Below are 6,279 nucleotides of genomic sequence, written 5' to 3' on the forward strand. Positions count from 1 at the left end.
CTTTTCAGTAAGAAGTCACTATGTGCTAACCATAGGCATGCATACCTATAAAAGTATATAATTTAGAGGTGCAGGCTTAGGAATTGCCCCAATTGCTACTGAAAATTTCAAGGATCCCCTTCATAAGATGATCATGTTTCTTTCATTAGAACATTTCAGTGTTGTAAAACAAACTTTAAAAGATGATGCATTCATTGTTGGTGTCATCTGGCAAGAATAGGTTTTTAAAATTATTTTTCTTATTCTGAGTACCACACTTTTCATAATACAATAATAAATAGAGACTGGATTAATCTATAAAGTTATACTGTTTAATTTCAGTTTGTTCTTAACTAAAACTCCTGAGTCTCAGGTGCTCTTGTCACATCTTCTCTTACCCATTTATGATTGTGTAGATTTCTGTTGTATTTTCCCTGAAAAGACAGACATAAAGGTATAAGAAACCAGAAAGAGCCAAAGTAGTGATATGTTTTATTTAAGAAACTAACTTGTCTTGTAGGAGCTGGAAAACCAAAGGATAACTCAGGATATCCCTGGGAATCCTAACTGAAGCCTCAGCTTGATTTCTGTTCCGTCTCAACTGTGAATGAACTTCCAACATAACAGACACACCATCACAACACAATTTTCATTTTAAGCTACCAGCTTGGCTACTTCATAGTCAGCCCAAATAGCACTACTCCCCAGCTCTCTCTGCTAAATATTATATGCATTATCTGTCCACTCCTTCCCAAAATTAAAAGCACCTTTGAAAATGGTGTCCATGTCTTTTCAACTCTGTGTCCTTTACAAGACATAGCAAAGAACTTCATTCCTGTAATCCCAGCACTTTGGGAGGCTGAGGCGGGTGGATCACGAGGTCAAGAGATCGAGACCATCCTGGTCAACATGGTGAAACCCCGTCTCTACTAAAAATACAAAAAACTAGCTGGGCACGGTGGCGCGTGCCTGTAATCCCAGCTACTCAGGAGGCTGAGGCAGGAGAATTGCCTGAACCCAGGAGGCGGAGGTTGCCGTGAGCCGAGATCACACCATTGCACTCCAGCCTGGGTGAAAAAGAGCGAAACTCCGTCTCAAAAAAAAAAAGAACTTCATTCCATAACTGACTATTAAATAAATAAATAACTTGGTCACATAGTTAAGCAGAGTTGTTTAGAAGGTTTGCCGATATCCCTACAGAGATTTATAAGAATTTGGAAAAAATAATACAATTTTGTGGAGCTGTTCCAAAAAGAAGGGAAATAAATTTACTTTAAAGTGTTAAGTTTAAGATCCTATACTCGGGTTGGGCTATCAATCCTTTAACTGTCTGGTCAAAATATGTCGGAATAATGTTTTAAATACATCAGATAAAATATATAGGATTACCAAAGAAACCAGTTATATCAAAATACAGTTATCAAAATAATTTTAGAAAACAGATTTGTAAACAACAATGTATGTCCTTCTTTATTAATACACTAAAGTTTTGAAATGTAGTGGCAGGTCTAATAACCACCTTCATTTCAAAATAATGATGAACTTAAATGTTTGGAGATCTCTTAACAGCTACAATATAATATAACAATTCATGTAATTTCTACTGCGACAAAGTCATAGATACTTCTAATATTGGTATGGGTTGGTCACTTGCATTCAAATTGGAAGGAAACATCAACTTTCAGTTGGGGGAAAAAAAGAAGTAGCATTTTACTCCAAGTTGAAAAACTCCCTTGGGTTACAGGAATCCCCAGGAGTTTTCTTTAAAAAAAAAAAAAAGACATAATTACACCCTACATAATCTAGTAACAGAGTCTCAGCATCTGGATTGGTCTGTGAGTCAAATAAATGAAATATTTCAACTCATAATTGGTCTTAAGAGTAATGTTGGAATTTGGCATTGGGAGGTAGGTCCCTTTTCACTTCTTCTTAATCGTTTGGTGCTTTAGATTTTTAGCATTGCTCCTTGCTCAGTTCATAGACAGAAAGACTTAAGCAAATAGTCCAACATGCATCATCTGTATGACAAAATTCAATTCATAACCCTTCCACCTTTGCACACTACTGGTTATCCATGGACTCTACAGTCCTTTCCTCACTTCCTGGGATTTCTCCTACAACATCTTTTCTCAAGACAGGAATTCAGCTGTCTTGGGCCAATGTTACCACTAACAACCAATTTGTGAAAAGTTTGACCCAACATCTCTTCTCTTCTCCACTTTTGTTTTAACTACCAGAGGAAGAATCCTGAAAACAATTTCACCTTACTGTTCTACTTTAACAATATACAGATTAAATATTTAGAAGTTTATTTTTTAACTCAAAATACATGTTTTCTTTATCCTTTACGTTATTCTCCTCTCTTACAAATCTAGGAAAATTTGTCAAAACAAAAACACTCTCATGTCAAATCATATAAACGTAATGGTTACACAATATTACCATTGTATCAGGTAAATGGAGGTGTGGATGTTGATTCAGTAATAAAATAAAAACCAGTGCCACCAAACTCTAAAATCTTTGAAACAATAAAAATCTCTTACCTAACTCCTAAAGGGAACTCTATATTCCTTCTCAGTTTTGAAGATTATAAATTACTTAATTTTAACATTTGGTTTAATTGTATTGTAAATATACATGAAATATACATTTTCAGAACAAAAGAAAAACATGGATAAATTGGACATCATCAAAGTTAAAAATGTTTGTGCTTCAAAGACACCATTAAAGAAGTGAAAAGACAACCCACAGAGTAGGAGAAAAGTTTTGCAAATTATTTATCTGATAAGGAACTTGCATTTAGAATATATAAGATACATAATGTAGTAATAAAAAGGCCAATAATATAATTAATAACTGGGCAAAGGATCTAAATAGGCATTATTTCCAGAGAATATATGCAAATGGCCAGTAGGCACATGAAAATATGCTGAATGTCATTAGCAATAAAGGAAATGCAAACCAAAACCATAATAGCATACATTATACCTACCAGGAAGGCTGGCAGATTATCATATGAATCAGACATCCCACCAGTAGGTACATACCCAAGCGAAGTGGAAGCATATATTCTACACAAAAACTTATAAATGAATGTTTACAGCAGCATTATTCATAATAGTTAAAAAGTACAGTGATCCAAAGACACAGTGAAATGTCTTTGAATGTATAAAGAAAAGGTTGGGCGAGGAGGCTCATGCCTGTAATCCCAGCACTTTGGGAGACTGAGGTGGGTGTATCACTTGAGGTCAAGAGTTTGAGACCCGCTGGCCAATATGGTGAAACCCTGTCTCTACTAAAAATACAAAAATTAGCTGGGCATTGTGGTGCATGCCCATAGTCCCAAGCAGTTGAGACGCCACGGCAGAGACTCATTTGAACTAGGAAGGCAGATGTTGCAGAGAGCTGAGATCACACCACTGCACTTCAGGCCTAGGTGACAGAGAGAGACCCTGTCTCAAAAAAAAAAAAAAGGGATATATCCATATAAAGGATTGGACATGGTACAACATGGATGAACCTTAAAAACATTATGTAAAGTGAAAAAAGTAGTCACAGAGGATGACAGATTACATGCTTCCATTTATGTTAACTGTAAAGAATAGGCAAATCTATAGAGAAAGAAAGTAGATTGATGGTTACCTAGGGCTGGGGGTATAGGAGGACTGTTTGATGATGACTAAGGAGTGTATGATTTATTTCTGGAGTGACGAAGATGTTCTAAAATGGATTGTGTTGATGGCTGCACAACTTTGTGAATATTTTAAAAGCCACTGAATTACACACTTAAAATGGTAAGTTGCATAGTGTGTCCAACAGGCATCACCCAAATGTATGGTAATAGTAAGTCTCTTTACAAACACCCTCAAGCCCAGTAACCTTTCCGTTAGTAACCATAGATCACAGCTTGGTATACATCTTTCCAGATGTCTATTAATTCAAATATGTCTATGGGTATGCACATGAGTATACACACTTTTGTAATTAACGTATGAGTTAGTGACTTAATTTTATGGACAATCTTGGAGACACTGCTTGACCAATATATATAGCCCTACCTATGTCTTCCTATTGATTGCTTTATATTCCACACTACAGTTACACTGAAACTTAGTTAGCTATTCTCTTATTGATGAACATTAAGATTGTTTATACTACCACAAACAAGTTATGCTACCACAATCAACTGTGTCATAAACATTCCTATATATATGTTGTTTTTCACTGGTACCAGTATATCTGTAAGGTAAACTACAAACCTTCCAATTGTTAGATATAAGTTTTATCCAAGACGAAAGATAGAAGGTTAAGCATATCTTTACTTTTGATAGATGCTGCCAATATCTAAAAAGTGTAGTGCCTACCTGTTATAGAAGTGCCTACCTTTATTTCAAGGGAAATCAACTCATTCAATAGATGAAACAATATGAACAATTACATCTCTGCTTGATTTCTTATGGCCCCACACTGAATTTAGATAAATTCCACCCTCCCTTATCTATCCTCAGGCAACCTTTCCAGCCTTATCCCATACCACCTAACTAGAACACACTACATTTTTACATCTCACTGTGTTTTGCTCAGCATAGTCCCTCTACTCAGAGACACACCCACTAAATCAAGTGCTTTCCTTGGGCACTCATCATACTTTGAATATTCAATCAATCTTATTTTTTAAGCAAATACTATGTACCAAGCATATGCTAACGACTGGGGATACAGACTGAAAACCCAGTTCCTAAGACCAAAGAATTCCAGCGAAGAGGGGCCAAATTATTTAATCCCCAGTGCCTGGAGTGGTCCTTGGAATATCATAGAGTCACAGCAAATACTGGTTTAAATAATCTATAAATTTTAATATATCAAACTAACAAAGAATTGCTTCTAAAGAGAAATATAATGTATTAAAACAGCTGATATAAAAATAAATTTTAAGAACACAGTAATTAAAACATTGCTACTCTTTGAATTGCCATCCATCTGGTAGAAGGTGCTACCTGGTTGGTCCTTAGAGGCTCCAGGTTTTGGTTCAGCTCAATTTTTCAGACTCAGTCCTCTTTCTGCCACAATTTTCACTCTTCCCAGAGTAGAATTTTCTTTTCTTTTAAGAATTTGGTTGCAATGGTATAAGTAATGTGTCTAAATCTTAAGGAAAATAAAATGATAGATACACTATCTTTCTCAGTTTTAACAAAAGAAGATATAGAGCATAAAACTAAGCATCTTTCACGAAATTTAAAGTGAAGACTAGAGTCAGTGACTAATTTAATGAAAGTGAAGCTACAGACATTGCTATGACTTTGATCCCTTCTTCATTTGGCTCATAACCATAGCCAGATGCATTTTTAAAAATTCTGTCTAGGAAAAATATTCTAGGGGAACAATTCCACAAACTTTCCCCATTCCTACCTGCAATACACATAGACATATACATACCAATACACACACTCACAAACAACTAGTCTATCTTAGATGCACAAGTATACCGACAGCATCTTGTACTTACCTCCATCACAGCTCTTAACAAATTATATTAAAATTATTTGTCTTTCTTTGCGACTGTAAGATAGTCAATGGCAGAGATCACATCTGAATCATCCTTATTCACAGAAAATAAGATCAGTCATGTACATTATAAGTGTGCAACAAATGTTTCTTGAACTGATTTCATTTGAGCCAAAGTAGCAAGAGATAGAGAGAATAATGTAAGGAAGAGATGAGTGTGATTTATGACTTGTCAGATGCTAGGAGCTCTCACTGACCCTGGGATTCTGCACTAGAAGGCAACACCCCAACCTCTCCTGATTTTTCTATAAAAATGTTATTCTCCCATGCAAATGTAGAGGACAAAATGTTCCTCCAGGTGACTTTGAATCTGTTCCCAGGGTCAAGAAGCTCCTATAAGAAAATCCTGTCAACCTTTCCGTCATTTTGTTTTGCCTTTTCCCAGATTTAACATAAATTTGTGGGTTCATTTCTATAAAAATAAAATATGTCACTGGATATGGAAAAGGAATACAGGGTCACAGAAACATGCATTATCTAACCTGATATGAATTTTAGGAAGAGGAGACTGAGTAAATCCCTAAAGAACCAAGAGAAAAATACTAAATTTCTCTTCTGATTCCAAGATCCTTAATACTTCAAATCACCTATTCTTTATCATCCATACCTATTTATTTTCTTCCAAATCAAGTTCAACAAGGCATGAGAACACTACCCAAGGGACCAATACTGACTCCATGAAAGTTCTGATTATATCAACATAAGGTGAACATCAGGTTTCTTCTCACATAATTT

The sequence above is a fragment of the Callithrix jacchus genome, chromosome 10, assembly GCF_049354715.1.
Source record: "Callithrix jacchus isolate 240 chromosome 10, calJac240_pri, whole genome shotgun sequence".
NCBI lineage: Eukaryota > Metazoa > Chordata > Mammalia > Primates > Cebidae > Callithrix > Callithrix jacchus.